Source organism: Dama dama, chromosome 26 (assembly GCF_033118175.1).
Source record: "Dama dama isolate Ldn47 chromosome 26, ASM3311817v1, whole genome shotgun sequence".
NCBI classification, from domain to species: Eukaryota; Metazoa; Chordata; class Mammalia; order Artiodactyla; family Cervidae; genus Dama; species Dama dama.
The window spans coordinates 5,640,092-5,662,885 of NC_083706.1; positions in this window are offsets into that span (position 1 = coordinate 5,640,092).

The window sequence follows — 22,794 nt, forward strand, 5'->3', positions numbered from 1 at the left end:
AGAGGTCCGCGGACATCAATGCTTCCAAAGGAGACGATGCCTGACTCCTCTTGAAAATTGATAGGAGACCCAGGATCCCTGTGGCACGTGGAAAGGGGCCCTGGGTCTCCCGCCTCACGTGTAGACGCCTCCCAATTGCCATGGCAAGACTCGAGGAGAATCCCGAGGTGTCCCTCGCACCTAGGCAGGAGTCCTGATGTCGCTGAACAAACAAGTGTCTGGAAGGGCCCTCCCCGTCGTAACTCAAGAATATACCCCAGGTTCTGGCCAAAACTCTAGAAAAATTATGAGACTTCCCCCTCGCCGCGAGATGAGGCCAGATTTCACTGCAGTGCGTGCAGAGCAATTCCGTGTTCCACATCAAATGAGAAAGGACCCTTGATTTCCTTGATTGAACTCCAGAGAAAACCCAAGATCACTGTCTCAAGTCTAGAGGGATCCTGAGGTCACTGGAGCAACACGAAAGGGCTTCGTGGACCCCAAATGAACTCGCGATGCGAGCTTAGTCCCTGGCTTCGACTCAAGAGGAATACCAACTTTCCACAAGCACCTCAAGAGGAGGCTTCTCTCAGCTACAAGTATGTGAGAGTTACCCTGAGTTTGTGGCCACAAGTGGAATGGACACCGAGAGGCTCTGACTCGAAGTAAGGCCGGATATCCCTGCAGTGAATTGAATGCAGGCTCGTCTTGCATCTCCCAAGACGAAGGGATGTCTGAATCCCCTGTGGAGACCACAGAGAAAGACCTAGTCCTCCACCTCAACGCAACCGGAGGCCTCATATCCTTTGAAAATTCGAGAGGTCCACGGAGATCAATACTTCCGAAGGAGACGATGCCTGACTCCTCTTGAAAATGGATAGGAGTCCCAGGATCCCTGTGGCACGTGGAAAGGGACCCTGGGTCTCCCGCCTCACGTGGAGACGCGTCCCAATTGCCATGCCAAGACTCGAGGAGAATCCCGAGTTTTCTCTCGCACCTAGGCAGGAGTCCTGACCTCGCTGAACAAACACGTGTCTGGAAGGGCCCTCCCCGTCGTAACTCGAGAATATAGCCCAGGTTCCAGCCGCAACTCGAGAAAAACCATGAGACTTACCCTCGCCGCGAGATGAGGCCCGATGCCCCTGCACTGCATGCAGAGCAATTCCGTGTTCCACATCAAACGTGAAAGGAGCCTTGATTTCCTTGATGGCACTCCAGAGAAAACCCAAGTTCACTGTCTCAAGTCTAGAGGGATCCTGAGGTCACTGGAACAACACGAAAGGGCTCCGTGGACACCAAATCAACTCGAGATGAGAGTTTAGTCCCTGGCTTCGACTCAAGAGGAATACCAACTTTCCACAAGCACCTCAAGAGGAGGCTTCTCTCAGCTACAGGTATGTGAGAGGGACCCTGAGTTTGTGGCCTCAAGTGGAATGGACACCGAGATGCTCTGACTCGAAGTAAGGCCGGATATCCCTGAAGTGAATTGAATGCAGGATCGTCTTGCATCTCCCAAGACGAAGGGTTGTCTGAATCCCCTGTGGAGACCACAGAGAAAGACCTCGTTCTCCCCCTCATCGAGACCGAAGGCCTCACATAATTTGAAAACTCGAGAGGTCCGCGGAGATCAATGCTTCCAAAGGAGAAGATGCCTGACTCTTCTTGAATATGGATAGGAGTCCCAGGATCCCTGTGGCACGTGGAAAGTGACCCTGGGTCTCCCGCCTCACGTGGAGACGCGTCCCAATTGCCATGCCAAGACTCGAGGAGATTCCCGAGGTGTCCCTCGCACCTAGGCAGGAGTCCTGACGTCGCTGAACAAACACGTGTCTGGAAGGGCCCTCCCCGTCGTAACTCGAGAATATACTCCAGGTTTCAGCCGCAACTTGAGAAAAACCATGAGACATCCCCCTTGCCGCAAGATGAGGCCCGATTCCCCTGCACTGCGGGCAGAGCAATTCCGTGTTCCACATCAAACTTGAAAGGAGCCTTGATTTCCTTGATGGCACTCCAGAGAAAACCCAAGATAACTGTCTCAAGTCTAGAGGGATCCTGAGGTCACTGGAGCAACACGAAAGGGCTCCATGGACCCCAAATCAACTCGAGATGAGAGCTTAGTCCCTGGCTTCGACTCAAGAGGAATACCAACTTTCCACAAGCACCTCAAGAGGAGGCTTCTCTCAGCTACAGGTATGTGAGAGGGACCCTGAGTTTGTGGCCTCAAGTGGAATGGACACCGAGATGCTCTGACTCGAAGTAAGGCTGGATATCCCTGAAGTGAATTGAATGCAGGATCGTCTTGCATCTCCCAAGACGAAGGGTTGTCTGAATCCCCTGTGGAGACCACAGAGAAAGACCTCGTTCTCCGCCTCATCGAGACCGAAGGCCTCACATAATTTGAAAACTCGAGAGGTCCGCGGAGATCAATGCTTCCAAAGGAGAAGATGCCTGACTCTTCTTGAATATGGATAGGAGTCCCAGGATCCCTGTGGCACGTGGAAAGTGACCCTGGGTCTCCCGCCTCACGTGGAGACGCGTCCCAATTGCCATGCCAAGACTCGAGGAGATTCCCGAGGTGTCCCTCTCACCTAGGCAGGAGTCCTGACGTCGCTGAACAAACACGTGTCTGGAAGGGCCCTCCCCGTCGTAACTCGAGAATATACTCCAGGTTTCAGCCGCAACTTGAGAAAAACCATGAGACATCCCCCTTGCCGCGAGATGAGGCCCGATTCCCCTGCACTGCGGGCAGAGCAATTCCGTGTTCCACATCAAACTTGAAAGGAGCCTTGATTTCCTTGATGGCACTCCAGAGAAAACCCAAGATAACTGTCTCAAGTCTAGAGGGATCCTGAGGTCACTGGAGCAACACGAAAGGGCTCCATGGACCCCAAATCAACTCGAGATGAGAGCTTAGTCCCTGGCTTCGACTCAAGAGGAATACGAACTTTCCACAAGCCCCTCAAGAGGAGGCTTCTCTCAGCTACAGGTATGTGAGAGGGACCCTGAGTTTGTTGCCTCAAGTGGAATGGACACCGAGATGCTCTGACTCGAAGTAAGGCCGGATATCCCTGCAGTGAATTGAATGCAGGCTCATCTTGCATCTCCCAAGATGAAGGGATGTCTGAATCCCCTGTGGAGACCACAGAGAAAGACCTAGTTCTCCGCCTCATCGCGTCCGGAGGCCTCACATCCTTTGAAAACTCGAGAGGTCCGCGGAGATCAATGCTTCCAAAGGAGCCGATGCCTGACTCCTCTTGAAAATGGATAGGAGACCCAGGATCCCTGTGGCACGTGGAAAGGGACACTGGGTCTCCCGCCTCACGTGGAGACGCGTCCCAATTGCCATGCCAAGACTCGAGGAGAATCCCGAGGTGTCCCTCGCACCTAGGCAGGAGTCCTGACGTCGCTGAACAAACACGTGTCTGGAAGGGCCCTCCCCATCGTAACTCGAGAATATACCCCAGGTTCCGGCCGCAACTCGAGAAAAACCATGAGATTTCTCCCTCGCCGCGATTTGAGGCCCGAATCCCCTGCCCTGCATGCAGAGCAATTCCGTGTTCCACATCAAACGTGAAAGGAGCCTTGATTTACTTGATTGCAATCCAGAGAAAACCCAAGATCACTGTCTCAAGTCTAGAGGGATCCTGAGGTCACTGGAGCAACACGAAAGGGCTTCGTGGACCCCAAATGAACTCGCAATGCGAGCTTAGTCCCTGGCTTCGACTCAAGAGGAATACCAACTTTCCACAAGCACCTCAAGAGGAGGCTTCTCTCAGCTACAAGTATGTGAGAGTTACCCTGAGTTTGTGGCCACAAGTGGAATGGACACCGAGAGGCTCTGACTCGAAGTAAGGCCGGATATCCCTGCAGTGAATTGAATGCAGGCTCGTCTTGCATCTCCCAAGACGAAGGGATGTCTGAATCCCCTGTGGAGACCACAGAGAAAGACCTTGTCCTCCACCTCAACGCAACCGGAGGCCTCATATCCTTTGAAAATTCGAGAGGTCCACGGAGATCAATACTTCCGAAGGAGACGATGCCTGACTCCTCTTGAAAATGGATAGGAGTCCCAGGATCCCTGTGGCACGTGGAAAGGGACCCTGGGTCTCCCGCCTCACGTGGAGACGCGTCCCAATTGCCATGCCAAGACTCGAGGAGAATCCCGAGGTTTCTCTCGCACCTAGGCAGGAGTCCTTACCTCGCTGAACAAACACGTGTCTGGAAGGGCCCTCCCCGTCGTAACTCGAGAATATAGCCCAGGTTCCAGCCGCAACTCGAGAAAAACCATGAGACTTCCCCCTCGCCGCGAGATGAGGCCCGATGCCCCTGCACTGCATGCAGAGCAATTCCGTGTTCCACATCAAACGTGAAAGGAGCCTTGATTTCCTTGATGGCACTCCAGAGAAAACCCAAGTTCACTGTCTCAAGTCTAGAGGGATCCTGAGGTCACTGTTGCAACACCAAAGGGCTCCGTGGAACCCAAATCAACTCGAGATGAGAGCTTAGTCCCTGGCTTCGACTCAAGAGGAATACCAAGTTTCCACAAGCACCTCAAGAGGAGGCTTCTCTCAGCTACAGGTATGTGAGAGGGACCCTGAATTTGTGGCCTCATGTGGAATGGACAATGAGATGCTCTGACTTGAAGTAAGGCCGGATATCCCTTCAGTGAATTGAATGCCGTCCCGTCTTGAATCTCCCAAGACGAAGGGATGTCTGAATCCCCTGTGGAGACCACAGAGAAAGACCTAGTTCTCCGCCTCATCGCGAACGGAGGCCTCGGATCCTTTGAAAACTCAAGAGGTCCTCGGAGATCAATGCTTCCAAAGCAGACGATGCCTGACTCCTCTTGAAAATGGATAGGAGTCACAGGATACGTGTGGCACGTGGAAAGGGACCCTGGGTCTCCCGCCTCACGTGGAGACGCGTCTCAATTGCCATGCCAAAACTCGAGGAGAATCCCGAGTTGTCCCTCGCACCTAGGCAGGAGTCCTGACGTCGCTGAACAAACACGTGTCTGGAAGGGCCCTCCCCGTCGTAACTCGAGAATATACCACAGGTTCCGGCCGCAACTCGAGAAAAACCATGAGACTTCCCCCTCGCCGCGGGATGAGGCCCATTTCCCCTGCCCTGTGTGCAGAGCAATTCCGTGTTTCACATCAAACGTGAAAGGAGCCTTGATTTCCTTGATGGCACTCCAGAGAAAACCCAAGATCAGTGTCTCAAGTCTAGAGGGATCCTGAGGTCACTGGAGCAACACCAAAGGGCTCCATGGACCCCAAATCAACTCGAGATGAGAGCTTAGTCCCTGGCTTCGACTCAAGAGGAATACGAACTTTCCACAAGCACCTCAAGAGGAGGCTTCTCTCAGCTACAGGTATGTGAGAGGGACCCTGAGTTTGTTGCCTCAAGTGGAATGGACACCGAGATGCTCTGACTCGAAGTAAGGCCGGATATCCCTGCAGTGAATTGAATGTAGGCTCATCTTGCATCTCCCAAGACGAAGGGTTGTCTGAATCCGCTGGGGAGACCACAGAGAAAGACCGAGTTCTCCGCCTCATCGCGACCGGAGGCCTCACATCCTTTGAAAACTCGAGAGGTCCGAGGAGATCAATGCTTCCAAAGGAGACGATGCCTGACTCATCTTGAAAATGGATAGGAGTCCCAGGATCCCTGTGGCACGTTGAAAGGGACACTGGGTCTCCCGCCACACGTGGAGACGCGTCCATATTGCCATGCCAAGACTCGAGGAGAATCTCGAGTTGTCCCTCGCACCTAGGCAGGAGTCCTGACGTCGCTGAACAAACACGTGTCTGGAAGGGCCCTGCCCGTCGTAACTCGAGAATATACCCCAGGTTCCGGCCACAACTCGAGAAAAACCATGAGACTTCCCCCTCGCCGGGAGATTAGGCCCAATTCCCCTGCACTGCGTGCAGAGCAATTCCGTGTTCCACATTAAACGTGAAAGGATCCTTGATTTCCTTGATGGCACTCCAGAGAAAACCCAAGATCAGTGTCTCAAGTCTAGAGGGATCCTGAGGTCACTGGAGCAACACCAAAGGGCTCCGTGGTCCCGAAATCAACTCGTGATGATTGATTAGTCCTTGGCTTCGACTCAAGAGGAATACCAACTTTCCACAAGCACCTCAATAGGAGGCTTCTCTCAGCTACAGGTATGTGAGAGGGACCCTGAGTTTGTGGCCTCAAGTGGAATGGACATCGAGATGCTCTGACTCGAAGTAAGGCCGGATATCCCTGCAGTGAATTGAATGCAGGCTCGTCTTGCATCTCCCAAGATGAAGGGATGTCTGAATCCCCTGTGGAGACCACAGAGAAAGTCCTAGTCCTCCGCCTCATCGCGACCGGAGGCCTCGCATCCTTTGAAAACTCGAGAGGTCTGCGAAGATCAATGCTTCCAAAGGAGACGATGCCTGACTCCTCTTGAAAATGGATAGGAGTCCCAGGATCCCTGTAGCACGTAGAAAGGGACCCTGGGTCTCCCGCCTCACGTGGAGACGCGTCCCAATTGCCATGCCAATACTCGAGGAGAATCCCGAGGTGTCCCTCGCACCTAGGTAGGAGTCCTGACGTCGCTGAACAAACATGTGTCTGGAAGGGCCCTCCCCGTCGTAACTCGAGAATATACCCCAGGTTCCGGCCGAAACTCGAGAAAAACAATGAGACTTCCCGCTCGCCGCGAGATGAGGCCCGATTCCCCTGCACTGCATCCAGAACAATTCCGTGTACCACATCAAACGTGAAAGGAGCCTTGATTTCCTTAATGGCACTCCAGAGAAAACCCAAGATCACTCTCTCAAGTCTAGAGGGATCCTGAGGTCACTGGAGCAACACGAAAGGGCTCCGTGGACCCCAAATCAACTCGAGACGAGAGCTTAGTCCCTGGCTTCAACTCAAGAGGAATACCAGCTTTCTACAAGCACCTCAAGAGGAGGCTTCTCTCAGCTACAAGTATGTGAGAGGGACCCTGAGTTTGTGGCCTCAAGTGGAATGGACACCGAGATGCTCTGACTCGAAGTAAGGCCGGATATCCCTGCAGTGAATTGAATACAGGCTCGTCTTGCATCTCCCAAGACGAAGGGATGTCTGAATCCCCTGTGGAGACCACAGATAAAGACCTAGTCCTCCGCCTCAACGGGACCGGAGGCCTCACATCCTTTGAAAACTCGAGAGGTCCGCGGAGATCAATGCTTCCAAAGGAGACGATGCCTGACTCCTCTTGAAAATGGATAGGAGTCCCAGGATCCCTGTGGCACGTGGAAAGGGACCCTGGGTCTCCTGCCTCACGTGGAGACGCGTCCCAATTGCCATGCCAAGACTCGAGGAGAATCCCGAGGTGTCCCTCGCAACTAGGTAGGAGTCCTGACGTCGCTGAACAAACACGTGTCTGGAAGGGTCCTCCAAATCGTAACTCGAGAATATACCCCAGGTTCCGGCCGCAAATCGAGAAAAACCATGAGATTTCCACCTAGCCGCGAGTTGAGGCCCGATTCCCCTGCAATGCATGCAGAGGAATTCCGTGTTCCACATCAAACGTGAAAGGAGCCTTGATTTCCTTGATGGCATTCAAGAGAAAATCCAAGATCACTGTCTCAAGTCTAGAGGGATCCTGAGGTCCCTCTAGCAACACGAAAGGGCTCCGTGGACCCCAAATCAACTCGAGATGAGAGCTTAGCCCCTGGCTTCGACTCAAGAGAAATGCCAAATTTCCACAAGCACCTCAAGAGGAGGCTTCTCTCAGCTACAGGTATGTGAGAGGGACCCTGAGTTTGTGGCCTCAAGTGGAATGGACACCGAGATGCTCTGACTCGAAGTAAGGCCGGATAGCCCTGCAGTGAATTGAGTGCAGGCTCGTCTTGCATCTCCCAAGACGAAGGGATGTCTGAATCCCCTGTGGAGACCACAAAGTATGACCTAGTCCTCCGCCTCAATGCGACCGGAGGCCTCACATCCTTTGAAAACTCGAGAGGTCCACGGACATCAATACTTCCAAAGGAGACGATGCCTGACTCCTCTTGAAAATGGATAGGAGTCCCAGGATCCCTGTGGCACGTGGAAACGGACCCTGGGTCTCCCGCCTCACGTAGAGAAGAGTCCCAATTGCCATGCCAAGACTCGAGCAGAATCCTGAGGTGTCCCTCGCACCTAGGCAGGAGTCCTGACGTCGCTGAAGAATCACGTGTCTGGAAGGGCCCCCCACGTCGTAACTCGAGAATATACCCCAGGTTCCGGCCACAAGTGGAGAAAAACCATGAGACATCCGCGTCGCTGCGAGATGAGGCCCGAATCCCCTGCACTGCGTGCAGAGCAATTCCGTGTTCCACATCAAACGTGAAAGGAGCCTTGATTTCCTTGATGGCACTCCAGAGAAAACCCAAGATCACTGTCTCAAGTCTAGAGGGATCCTCAGGTGACTGTAGCAACACGAAAGGTCTCCGTGGACCCCAAATCAACTCGAGATGAGAGCTTAGTCCCTGGCTTCGATTCAAGTGGAATACCAACTTTCCCCAAGCACCTCAAGAGGAGGCTTCTCTCAGCTACAGGTATGTGAGAGGGACCCTGTGTTTGTGGCCTCAAGTGGAATGGACACCGAGATGCTCTGACTCGAAGTAAGGCCGGATATTCCTGCAGTGAATTGAATGCAGGCTCGTCTTGCCTCTCCCAAGACGAAGCGATGTCTGAATCCCCTGAGGAGACCACAGAGAAAGACCTAGTTCTCGCCACACAGCGACCGGAGACCTCACATCCTTTGAAAACTCGAGAGGTCCTCGGAGATCAATGCTTCCAAAGGAGACGATGCCTGACTCCTCTTGAAAATGGATAGGAGTCCCAGGATCACTCTGGCCCGTGGAAAGAGACCCTGGATCTCCCGCCTCATGTGGAGACGCGTCCAAATTGCCATGCCAAGGCTCGAGGAGAATCCCGAGGTGTCCCTCGCACCTAGGCCCGAGTCCTGACGTTGCTGAACAAACAGGTGTCTGGAAGGGCCCTCCCCGTCGTAACTCGAGAATATACCCCAGATTCCGTTCGCAACTCGAGAAAAACCCTGAGACTTCCCGCTCGCCGCGAGATGAGGCCCGATTCCCCTGCACTGCGTGCAGAGAAATTCCGTGTTCCACATCAAACGTGAAAGGAGCCTTGATTTCCTTGATGGCACTCCAGAGAAAACCCAAGATCACTGTCTCAAGACTAGAGGGATGCTTACGTCACTGGAGCAACACGAAAGGGCTCCGAGGACCCCAAATCAACTCGAGATGAGAGCTTAGTCCCTGGATTCGACTCAAGAGGAATACCAACTTTCCACAAGCACCTCAAGAGGAGGTTTCTCTCAGCGACACGTATGTGAGAGGGACCCTGAGTTTGTGTCCTCAAGTGGAATGGACACCGACATGCTGTGACTCGAAGTAAGGCCGGATATCCCTGCAGTGAATTGAATGCAGGCTCGTCTTGCATCTCCCAAGACGAAGGGATGTCTGAATCCCCTGTGGAGAACACAGAGAAAGACCTAGTTCTCCGCCTCATCGCGACCGGAGGCCTCACATCCTTTGAAAACTCGAGAGGTCCGCGGACATCAATGCTTCCAAAGGAGACGATGCCTGACTCCTCTTGAAAATTGATAGGAGACCCAGGATCCCTGTGGCACGTGGAAAGGGGCCCTGGGTCTCCCGCCTCACGTGTAGACGCCTCCCAATTGCCATGGCAAGACTCGAGGAGAATCCCGAGGTGTCCCTCGCACCTAGGCAGGAGTCCTGATGTCGCTGAACAAACAAGTGTCTGGAAGGGCCCTCCCCGTCGTAACTCAAGAATATACCCCAGGTTCTGGCCAAAACTCTAGAAAAATTATGAGACTTCCCCCTCGCCGCGAGATGAGGCCAGATTTCACTGCAGTGCGTGCAGAGCAATTCCGTGTTCCACATCAAATGAGAAAGGACCCTTGATTTCCTTGATTGAACTCCAGAGAAAACCCAAGATCACTGTCTCAAGTCTAGAGGGATCCTGAGGTCACTGGAGCAACACGAAAGGGCTTCGTGGACCCCAAATGAACTCGCGATGCGAGCTTAGTCCCTGGCTTCGACTCAAGAGGAATACCAACTTTCCACAAGCACCTCAAGAGGAGGCTTCTCTCAGCTACAAGTATGTGAGAGTTACCCTGAGTTTGTGGCCACAAGTGGAATGGACACCGAGAGGCTCTGACTCGAAGTAAGGCCGGATATCCCTGCAGTGAATTGAATGCAGGCTCGTCTTGCATCTCCCAAGACGAAGGGATGTCTGAATCCCCTGTGGAGACCACAGAGAAAGACCTAGTCCTCCACCTCAACGCAACCGGAGGCCTCATATCCTTTGAAAATTCGAGAGGTCCACGGAGATCAATACTTCCGAAGGAGACGATGCCTGACTCCTCTTGAAAATGGATAGGAGTCCCAGGATCCCTGTGGCACGTGGAAAGGGACCCTGGGTCTCCCGCCTCACGTGGAGACGCGTCCCAATTGCCATGCCAAGACTCGAGGAGAATCCCGAGTTTTCTCTCGCACCTAGGCAGGAGTCCTGACCTCGCTGAACAAACACGTGTCTGGAAGGGCCCTCCCCGTCGTAACTCGAGAATATAGCCCAGGTTCCAGCCGCAACTCGAGAAAAACCATGAGACTTACCCTCGCCGCGAGATGAGGCCCGATGCCCCTGCACTGCATGCAGAGCAATTCCGTGTTCCACATCAAACGTGAAAGGAGCCTTGATTTCCTTGATGGCACTCCAGAGAAAACCCAAGTTCACTGTCTCAAGTCTAGAGGGATCCTGAGGTCACTGGAACAACACGAAAGGGCTCCGTGGACACCAAATCAACTCGAGATGAGAGTTTAGTCCCTGGCTTCGACTCAAGAGGAATACCAACTTTCCACAAGCACCTCAAGAGGAGGCTTCTCTCAGCTACAGGTATGTGAGAGGGACCCTGAGTTTGTGGCCTCAAGTGGAATGGACACCGAGATGCTCTGACTCGAAGTAAGGCCGGATATCCCTGAAGTGAATTGAATGCAGGATCGTCTTGCATCTCCCAAGACGAAGGGTTGTCTGAATCCCCTGTGGAGACCACAGAGAAAGACCTCGTTCTCCCCCTCATCGAGACCGAAGGCCTCACATAATTTGAAAACTCGAGAGGTCCGCGGAGATCAATGCTTCCAAAGGAGAAGATGCCTGACTCTTCTTGAATATGGATAGGAGTCCCAGGATCCCTGTGGCACGTGGAAAGTGACCCTGGGTCTCCCGCCTCACGTGGAGACGCGTCCCAATTGCCATGCCAAGACTCGAGGAGATTCCCGAGGTGTCCCTCGCACCTAGGCAGGAGTCCTGACGTCGCTGAACAAACACGTGTCTGGAAGGGCCCTCCCCGTCGTAACTCGAGAATATACTCCAGGTTTCAGCCGCAACTTGAGAAAAACCATGAGACATCCCCCTTGCCGCAAGATGAGGCCCGATTCCCCTGCACTGCGGGCAGAGCAATTCCGTGTTCCACATCAAACTTGAAAGGAGCCTTGATTTCCTTGATGGCACTCCAGAGAAAACCCAAGATAACTGTCTCAAGTCTAGAGGGATCCTGAGGTCACTGGAGCAACACGAAAGGGCTCCATGGACCCCAAATCAACTCGAGATGAGAGCTTAGTCCCTGGCTTCGACTCAAGAGGAATACCAACTTTCCACAAGCACCTCAAGAGGAGGCTTCTCTCAGCTACAGGTATGTGAGAGGGACCCTGAGTTTGTGGCCTCAAGTGGAATGGACACCGAGATGCTCTGACTCGAAGTAAGGCTGGATATCCCTGAAGTGAATTGAATGCAGGATCGTCTTGCATCTCCCAAGACGAAGGGTTGTCTGAATCCCCTGTGGAGACCACAGAGAAAGACCTCGTTCTCCGCCTCATCGAGACCGAAGGCCTCACATAATTTGAAAACTCGAGAGGTCCGCGGAGATCAATGCTTCCAAAGGAGAAGATGCCTGACTCTTCTTGAATATGGATAGGAGTCCCAGGATCCCTGTGGCACGTGGAAAGTGACCCTGGGTCTCCCGCCTCACGTGGAGACGCGTCCCAATTGCCATGCCAAGACTCGAGGAGATTCCCGAGGTGTCCCTCTCACCTAGGCAGGAGTCCTGACGTCGCTGAACAAACACGTGTCTGGAAGGGCCCTCCCCGTCGTAACTCGAGAATATACTCCAGGTTTCAGCCGCAACTTGAGAAAAACCATGAGACATCCCCCTTGCCGCGAGATGAGGCCCGATTCCCCTGCACTGCGGGCAGAGCAATTCCGTGTTCCACATCAAACTTGAAAGGAGCCTTGATTTCCTTGATGGCACTCCAGAGAAAACCCAAGATAACTGTCTCAAGTCTAGAGGGATCCTGAGGTCACTGGAGCAACACGAAAGGGCTCCATGGACCCCAAATCAACTCGAGATGAGAGCTTAGTCCCTGGCTTCGACTCAAGAGGAATACGAACTTTCCACAAGCCCCTCAAGAGGAGGCTTCTCTCAGCTACAGGTATGTGAGAGGGACCCTGAGTTTGTTGCCTCAAGTGGAATGGACACCGAGATGCTCTGACTCGAAGTAAGGCCGGATATCCCTGCAGTGAATTGAATGCAGGCTCATCTTGCATCTCCCAAGATGAAGGGATGTCTGAATCCCCTGTGGAGACCACAGAGAAAGACCTAGTTCTCCGCCTCATCGCGTCCGGAGGCCTCACATCCTTTGAAAACTCGAGAGGTCCGCGGAGATCAATGCTTCCAAAGGAGCCGATGCCTGACTCCTCTTGAAAATGGATAGGAGTCCCAGGATCCCTGTGGCACGTGGAAAGGGACACTGGGTCTCCCGCCTCACGTGGAGACGCGTCCCAATTGCCATGCCAAGACTCGAGGAGAATCCCGAGGTGTCCCTCGCACCTAGGCAGGAGTCCTGACGTCGCTGAACAAACACGTGTCTGGAAGGGCCCTCCCCATCGTAACTCGAGAATATACCCCAGGTTCCGGCCGCAACTCGAGAAAAACCATGAGATTTCTCCCTCGCCGCGATTTGAGGCCCGAATCCCCTGCCCTGCATGCAGAGCAATTCCGTGTTCCACATCAAACGTGAAAGGAGCCTTGATTTACTTGATTGCAATCCAGAGAAAACCCAAGATCACTGTCTCAAGTCTAGAGGGATCCTGAGGTCACTGGAGCAACACGAAAGGGCTTCGTGGACCCCAAATGAACTCGCAATGCGAGCTTAGTCCCTGGCTTCGACTCAAGAGGAATACCAACTTTCCACAAGCACCTCAAGAGGAGGCTTCTCTCAGCTACAAGTATGTGAGAGTTACCCTGAGTTTGTGGCCACAAGTGGAATGGACACCGAGAGGCTCTGACTCGAAGTAAGGCCGGATATCCCTGCAGTGAATTGAATGCAGGCTCGTCTTGCATCTCCCAAGACGAAGGGATGTCTGAATCCCCTGTGGAGACCACAGAGAAAGACCTTGTCCTCCACCTCAACGCAACCGGAGGCCTCATATCCTTTGAAAATTCGAGAGGTCCACGGAGATCAATACTTCCGAAGGAGACGATGCCTGACTCCTCTTGAAAATGGATAGGAGTCCCAGGATCCCTGTGGCACGTGGAAAGGGACCCTGGGTCTCCCGCCTCACGTGGAGACGCGTCCCAATTGCCATGCCAAGACTCGAGGAGAATCCCGAGGTTTCTCTCGCACCTAGGCAGGAGTCCTTACCTCGCTGAACAAACACGTGTCTGGAAGGGCCCTCCCCGTCGTAACTCGAGAATATAGCCCAGGTTCCAGCCGCAACTCGAGAAAAACCATGAGACTTCCCCCTCGCCGCGAGATGAGGCCCGATGCCCCTGCACTGCATGCAGAGCAATTCCGTGTTCCACATCAAACGTGAAAGGAGCCTTGATTTCCTTGATGGCACTCCAGAGAAAACCCAAGTTCACTGTCTCAAGTCTAGAGGGATCCTGAGGTCACTGGAACAACACGAAAGGGCTCCGTGGACACCAAATCAACTCGAGATGAGAGTTTAGTCCCTGGCTTCGACTCAAGAGGAATACCAACTTTCCACAAGCACCTCAAGAGGAGGCTTCTCTCAGCTACAGGTATGTGAGAGGGACCCTGAGTTTGTGGCCTCAAGTGGAATGGACACCGAGATGCTCTGACTCGAAGTAAGGCCGGATATCCCTGAAGTGAATTGAATGCAGGATCGTCTTGCATCTCCCAAGACGAAGGGTTGTCTGAATCCCCTGTGGAGACCACAGAGAAAGACCTCGTTCTCCGCCTCATCGAGACCGAAGGCCTCACATAATTTGAAAACTCGAGAGGTCCGCGGAAATCAATGCTTCCAAAGGAGAAGATGCCTGACTCTTCTTGAATATGGATAGGAGTCCCAGGATCCCTGTGGCACGTGGAAAGTGACCCTGGGTCTCCCGCCTCACGTGGAGACGCGTCCCAATTGCCATGCCAAGACTCGAGGAGATTCCCGAGGTGTCCCTCGCACCTAGGCAGGAGTCCTGACGTCGCTGAACAAACACGTGTCTGGAAGGGCCCTCCCCGTCGTAACTCGAGAATATACTCCAGGTTTCAGCCGCAACTTGAGAAAAACCATGAGACATCCCCCTTGCCGCGAGATGAGGCCCGATTCCCCTGCACTGCGGGCAGAGCAATTCCGTGTTCCACATCAAACTTGAAAGGAGCCTTGATTTCCTTGATGGCACTCCAGAGAAAACCCAAGATAACTGTCTCAAGTCTAGAGGGATCCTGAGGTCACTGGAGCAACACGAAAGGGCTCCATGGACCCCAAATCAACTCGAGATGAGAGCTTAGTCCCTGGCTTCGACTCAAGAGGAATACGAACTTTCCACAAGCCCCTCAAGAGGAGGCTTCTCTCAGCTACAGGTATGTGAGAGGGACCCTGAGTTTGTTGCCTCAAGTGGAATGGACACCGAGATGCTCTGACTCGAAGTAAGGCCGGATATCCCTGCAGTGAATTGAATGCAGGCTCATCTTGCATCTCCCAAGACGAAGGGATGTCTGAATCCCCTGTGGAGACCACAGAGAAAGACCTAGTTCTCCGCCTCATCGCGTCCGGAGGCCTCACATCCTTTGAAAACTCGAGAGGTCCGCGGAGATCAATGCTTCCAAAGGAGCCGATGCCTGACTCCTCTTGAAAATGGATAGGAGTCCCAGGATCCCTGTGGCACGTGGAAAGGGACACTGGGTCTCCCGCCTCACGTGGAGACGCGTCCCAATTGCCATGCCAAGACTCGAGGAGAATCCCGAGGTGTCCGTCGCACCTAGGCAGGAGTCCTGACGTCGCTGAACAAACACGTGTCTGGAAGGGCCCTCCCCGTCGTAACTCGAGAATATACCCCAGGTTCCGGCCGCAACTCGAGAAAAACCATGAGACTTCCCCCTCGGCGCGAGATGAGGCCCGATGCCCCTGCACTGCATGCAGAGCAATTCCGTGTTCCACATCAAACGTGAAAGGAGACTTGATTTCCTTGATGGCACTCCAGAGAAAACCCAAGATCACTGTCTCAAGTCTAGAGGGATCCTGAGGTCACTGTTGCAACACCAAAGGGCTCCGTGGAACCCAAATCAACTCGAGATGAGAGCTTAGTCCCTGGCTTCGACTCAAGAGGAATACCAAGTTTCCACAAGCACCTCAAGAGGAGGCTTCTCTCAGCTACAGGTATGTGAGAGGGACCCTGAATTTGTGGCCTCATGTGGAATGGACAATGAGATGCTCTGACTTGAAGTAAGGCCGGATATCCCTTCAGTGAATTGAATGCCGTCCCGTCTTGAATCTCCCAAGACGAAGGGATGTCTGAATCCCCTGTGGAGACCACAGAGAAAGACCTAGTTCTCCGCCTCATCGCGAACGGAGGCCTCGGATCCTTTGAAAACTCAAGAGGTCCTCGGAGATCAATGCTTCCAAAGCAGACGATGCCTGACTCCTCTTGAAAATGGATAGGAGTCACAGGATACGTGTGGCACGTGGAAAGGGACACTGGGTCTCCCGCCTCACGTGGAGACGCGTCTCAATTGCCATGCCAAAACTCGAGGAGAATCCCGAGTTGTCCCTCGCACCTAGGCAGGAGTCCTGACGTCGCTGAACAAACACGTGTCTGGAAGGGCCCTCCCCGTCGTAACTCGAGAATATACCACAGGTTCCGGCCGCAACTCGAGAAAAACCATGAGACTTCCCCCTCGCCGCGGGATGAGGCCCATTTCCCCTGCCCTGTGTGCAGAGCAATGCCGTGTTCCACATCAAACGTGAAAGGAGCCTTGATTTCCTTGATGGCACTCCAGAGAAAACCCAAGATCAGTGTCTCAAGTCTAGAGGGATCCTGAGGTCACTGGAGCAACACCAAAGGGCTCCATGGACCCCAAATCAACTCGAGATGAGAGCTTAGTCCCTGGCTTCGACTCAAGAGGAATACGAACTTTCCACAAGCACCTCAAGAGGAGGCTTCTCTCAGCTACAGGTATGTGAGAGGGACCCTGAGTTTGTTGCCTCAAGTGGAATGGACACCGAGATGCTCTGACTCGAAGTAAGGCCGGATATCCCTGCAGTGAATTGAATGTAGGCTCATCTTGCATCTCCCAAGACGAAGGGTTGTCTGAATCCGCTGGGGAGACCACAGAGAAAGACCGAGTTCTCCGCCTCATCGCGACCGGAGGCCTCACATCCTTTGAAAACTCGAGAGGTCCGAGGAGATCAATGCTTCCAAAGGAGACGATGCCTGACTCCTCTTGAAAATGGATAGGAGTCCCAGGATCCCTGTGGCACGTGAAAAGGGACCCTGGGTCTCCCGCCTCACGTGGAGACGTGTCCAAAATGCCATGCCAAGACTCGAGGAGAATCCCGAGGTGTCCCTCGCACCTAGGCAGGAGTCCTGACGTCGCTCAACAAACACGTGTCTGGAAGGGCCCTCCCCGTCGTAACTCGAAAATATATCCCAGGTTCCGGCCGCAACTGAACAAAACCATGAGATTTACCCCTCGCCGCGAGTTGAGGCCCGATTCCCCTGAACTGCATGCAGAGCAATTCCGTGATCGACATCAAACGTGAAAGGAGCCTTGATTTCCTTGATGGCACTCCAGAGAAAACCCAAGATCACTGTTTCAAGTCTAGAGGGATCCTGAGGTCACTGTAGCAACACGAAAGGGCTCTGTGGACCCGAAATCAACTCGAGATGAGAGTTTAGTCCCTGGCTTCGACTCAAGAAGAATACCAACTTTCCACAAGCACCTCAAGAGGAGGCTTCTCTCAGCTACAGGTATGTGAGAGGGCCCCTGAGTTTGTGGCCTCAAATGGAATGGACACCGAGATGCTCTGACTCGATGTAAGGCCGGATATCCCTGCAGTGAATTGAATGCAGGCTCGTCTTGCATCTCCCAAGGCGAAGGAATGTCTGAATCCCCTGTGGAGACCACAGAGAAAGACCTAATTCTCCGCGTCATCGCGAGCGGAGGCCTCACATCCTTTGAAAACTCGAGAGGTCCGCGGAGATCAATGCTTCCAAAGGAAACGATGCCTGACTCCTCTTGAAAATGGATAGGAGTCCCAGGATCCCTGTGGCACGTGGAAAGGGACACTGGGTCTCCCGCCTCACGTGGAGAGGCGTCCCAATTGCCATGCCAAGACTCGAGGAGAATCCCGAGGTGTCCCTCGCACCTAGGCAGGAGTCCTGACGTCAGTGAACAAACACGTGTCTGAAGGGCCCTCCCCGTCGTAACTCGAGAATATACCCAAGGTTCTGGGCGCAACTCGAGAAAAACCATGAGACTTCCCCCTCGCCGCGAGATGAGGCCCGATTCCCCTGCCCTGCGTGCAGAGCAATTCCGTATTCCACATCAAAAAAGAAAGGAGCCTTGATTTCCTTGATGGCACTCCAGAGAAAACCCAAGATCACTGTCTCAAGTCTAGAGGGATCCTGAGGTCACTGGAGCAACAAGAAAGGGCTCCGTGGACCCCAAATCAACTCGAGATGAGAGCTTAGTCCCTGGCTTTGACTCAAGAGGAATACCAACTTTCCACAAGCACCTCAAGAGGAGGCTTCTCTCAGCTACAGGTATATTTGAGGGACCCTGAGTTTGTGGCCTCAAGTGGAATGGACACCGAGATGCTCTGACTCGAAGTAAGGCCGGATATGCCTGCAGTGAATTGAATGCAGGCTCCTCTTGCATCTCCCAAGACGAAGGGATGTGTGAATCCCCTGTGGAGACCACAGAGAAAGACCGAGTTCTCCGCCTCATCGCGAACGGAGGCCTCACATCCTTTGAAAACTCGAGAGGTCCGCGGAGATCAATGCTTCCAAAGGAGACGATGCCTGACTCCTCTTGAAAATGGATAGGAGTCCCAGGATTCCTGTGGCACGTGACAAGGGACCCTGGGTCTCCCGCCTCACGTGGAGACGCGTCCCCATTGCCATGGCAAGACTCGAGGAGAATCCCGAGGTGTCCCTCGCACTTAGGCAGGAGTCCTGACGTCGCTCAACAAACACGTGTCTGGAAGGGCCCTCCCTGTCGTAACTCGAGAATATATCCCAGGTTCCGGCCACAACTGAAAAATACCATGAGATTTACCCCTCGCCGCGAGTTGAGGCCCGATTCCCCTGCACTGCATGCAGAGCAATTCCGTGTTCGACATCAAACGTGAAAGGAGCCTTGATTTCCTTGATGGCACTCCAAAGAAAACCCAAGATCACTGTTTCAAGTCTAGAGGGATCCTGAGGTCACTGGACCAACACGAAAGGGCTCCGTGGACCCCAAATCAACTCGAGATGAGAGCTTAGTCCCTGGCTTCAACTCAAGAGGAATACGAACTTTCCACAAGCCCCTCAAGAGGAGGCTTCTCTCAGCTACAGGTATGTGAGAGTGACCCTGAGTTTGTGGCATCAAGTGGAATGGACACCGAGATGCTCTGACTCGAAGTAAGACTGGATATCCCTGCAGTGAATTGAATGCAGGCTCATCTTGCATCTCCCAAGACGAAGGGATGTCTGAATCCCCTGTGGAGACCACAGAGAAAGACCTAATTCTCCGCCTCATCGCGAGCGGAGGCCTCACATCCTTTGAAAACTCGAGAGGTCCGCGGAGATCAATGTTTCCAAAGGAGACGATGCCTGACTCCTCTTGAAAATGGATAGGAGTCCCAGGATCCCTGTGGCACGTGGAAAGGGACACTGGGTCTCCCGCCTCACGTGGAGACGCATCCGAATTGCCATGCCAAGACTCGAGGAGAATCCCAAGGTGTCCCTCGCACCTAGGCAGGAGTCCTGACGTCCCTGAACAAACACGTGTCTGGAAGGGCCCTCCTCATCGTAACTTGAGAATATACCCCAGGTTTCAGCCGCAACTTGAGAAAAACCATGAGACATCCCCCTTGCCGCGAGATGATGCCTGATTCCCCTGCACTGCGTGCAGAGCAATTCCGTGTTCCACATCAAACTTGAAAGGAGCCTTGATTTCCTTGATGGCACTCCAGAGAAAACCCAAGATCACTGTTTCAAGTCTAGAGGAATCTGAGGTCACTGGACCAATAGGAAAGGGCTCCGTGGACTCCAAATCAACTCGAGATGAGAGCTTAGTCCCTGGCTTCAACTCAAGTGGAATACCAACTTTCCACAAGCACCTCAAGAGGAGGCTTCTCTCAGCTACAGGTATATTTGAGGGACCCTGAGTTTGTGGCCTCAATTGGAATGGACACCGAGATGCTCTGACTCGAAGTAAGGCCGGATATCCCGGCAGTGAATTGAATGCAGGCTCGTCTTGCATCTCCCAAGATGAAGGGATGTCTGAATCCCCTGTGGAGACCACAGAGAAAGACCTAGTCCTCCACCTCAACGCAACCGGAGGCCTCACATCCTTTGAAAACTCGAGAGGTCCGCGGAGATCAATACTTCCGAAGGAGACGATGCCTGACTCCTCTTGAAAATGGATAGGTGTCCCAGCATCCCTGTGGCACGTGGAAAGGGACCCTGGGTCTCCCGCCTCACGTGGAGACGCGTCCCAATTGCCATGCCAAGACTCGAGGAGAATCCCGAGGTGTCCCTCGCACCTAGGCAGGAGTCCTGACTTCGCTGAACAAACACGTGTCTGGAAGGGCCCTCCCCGTCGTAACTCGAGAATATACCCCAGGTTCCGGCCGCAACTCGAGAAAAACCATGAGACTTCCCCCTCGCCGCGAGATGAGGCCCGATGCCCCTGCACTGCATGCAGAGCAATTCCATTTTCCACATAAAACGTGAAAGGAGCCTTGATTTCCTTCATGGCACTCCAGAGAAAACCCAAGATCACTGTCTCAAGTCTAGAGGGATCCTGAGGTCACTGGAGCAAAATGAAAGGGCTCCATGGACCCCAAATCAACTCGAGATGAGAGGTTAGTCCCTGGCTTCGACACGAGAGGAATACCAACTTTCCACAAGCAACTCAAGAGGAGGCTTCTCTCAGCTACAGGTATGTGAGAGGGACCCTGAGTTTGTGGCCTCATGTGGAATGGACACCGAGATGCTCTGACTCGAAGTAAGGCCGGATATCCCTGCAGTGAATTGAATGCAGGCTCGTCTTGCATCTACCAAGACGAAGGGTTGTCTGAATCCCCTGTGGAGACCACAGAGAGAGACCTACTCCTCCGCCTCATCGCGACCGGAGGCCTCACATCCTTTGAAAACTCGAGAGGTCTGAAGAGATCAATGCTTATAAAGGAGACGATGCCTGACTCTTCTTGAAAATGAATAGGGGTCCCAGGATCACTGTGACACTTGGAAAGGGACCCTGGGTCTCCCGCCTCACGTGGAGACACGTCCCAATTGCCATGCAAGACTCGAGGAGAATCCCGAGGTGTCCCTCGCACCTAGGCAGGAGTCCTGACGTCGCTGAACAAACACGTGTCTTGAAGGGACCTCCCCGTCGTAACTCGAGAATATACCCCAGGTTCCGGCCGCAACTCGAGAAAAACCATGAGACTTCCCCCTCGCCGCGAGATGAGGCCCGATTCCCCTGCCCTGCGTGCAGAGCAATTCCGTATTCCACATCAAAAATGAAAGGAGCCTTGATTTCCTTGATGGCACTCCAGAGAAAACCCAAGATCAGTGTCTCAAGTCTAGAGGGATCCTGAGGTCACTGGAGCAACACGAAAGGGCTCCAAGGACCCCAAATCAACTCGAGATGAGAGCTTAGTCCCTGGCTTAGACTCAAGAGGAATACCAACTTTGCACAAGCACCTCAAGAGGAAGCTTCTCTCAGCTACAGGTATGTGAGAGGAACCCTGAATTTGTGGCCTCAAGTGCAATGGACACCGAGATGCTCTGACTCGAAGTAAGGCCGGATATCCCTGCAGTGAATTGAATGCAGGCTCGTCTTGCATATCCCAAGACGAAGGGATGTCTGAATCCCCTGTGGAGATGACAGAGAAAGACCTAGTCCTCCGCCTCATCGTGACCGGAGGCCTCACATCCTTTGAAAATTCGAGAGGTCTGCAGAGATCAATGCTTCCAAAGGAGACGATGCCTGACTCCTCTTGAAAATGGATAGGAGCCCCAGGATTACTGTGGCACGTGGAAAGGGACACTGGGTCTCCCGCCACACGTGGAGACGCGGCCCAATTGCCATGCCAAGTCTCGAGGAGAATCCCGAGGTGTCCCTCGCACCTAGGCAGGAGTCCTGACGTCGCTGAACAAACACATGTCTGGAAGGGCCCTCCCCGTCGTAACTCGAGAATATACCCCAAGTTCCGGCCGCAACTCGAGGAAAACCATGAGATTTCCCCCTCGCCGCGAGATGAGGCCCGATTCCCCTGCACTGCGTGCAGAGCAATTCCGTTTTCCACATCAAACGTGAAAGGAGCCTTGATTTCCTTGATGGCACTCCAGAGAAAACCCAAGATCACTGACTCAAGTCTAGAGGGATCCTGAGGTCACTGGAGCAACATGAAAGGGCTCCATGGACCCCAAATCAACTCGAGATGAGAGCTTACTCCCTGGCTTCGACACAAGTGGAATACCAACTTTCCACAAGCAACTCAAGACGAGGCTTCTCTCAGCTACAGGTATGTGAGAGGGACCCTGAGTTTGTGGCCTCAAGTGGAATGGACACCGAGATGCTCTGACTCGAAGTAAGGCCGGATATCCCTGCAGTGAATTGAATGCAGGCTCGTCTTGCATCTCCCAAGACGAAGGGATGTCTGAATCCCCTGTGGAGACCACAGAGAAAGACCCAGTTCTCCGCCTCATCGCGACGGGAAGCCTCACATGCTTTGAAAACTCGAGAGGACCGCGGAGATCAATGCTTCCAAAGGAGACGATGCCTGACTCCTCTTGAAAATGGATAGGAGTCCCAGGATCCGTGTGGCACGTGGAAAGGGACCCTGGGTCTCCCGCCTCATGTGGAGACGCGTCCCAATTGCCAAGTCAAGACTCGAGGAAAATCCAGAGGTGTCCCTGGCACCTAGGCAGGAGTCCTGACGTCGCTGAACAAACACGTGTCTGGAAGGGCCCTCCCCGTCGTAACTCGAGATTATACCCCAGGTTCCGGCCGCAACTCGAGAAAAACCATGAGATTTCCCCCTCGCCGCGAGTTGAGGCCCGATTCCCCTGCACTGCATGCAGAGCAATTCCGTGTTCCTCATCAAACGTGAAAGGAGCCTTGATTTCCTTGATGGCACTCCAGAGAAAACCCAAGATCACTGTCTCAAGTCTAGAGGGATCCTGAGGTCACTGGAGCAACATAAAATGGCTTCGTGGACCCCAAATCAACTCGAGATGAGAGCTTAGTCCCTGGC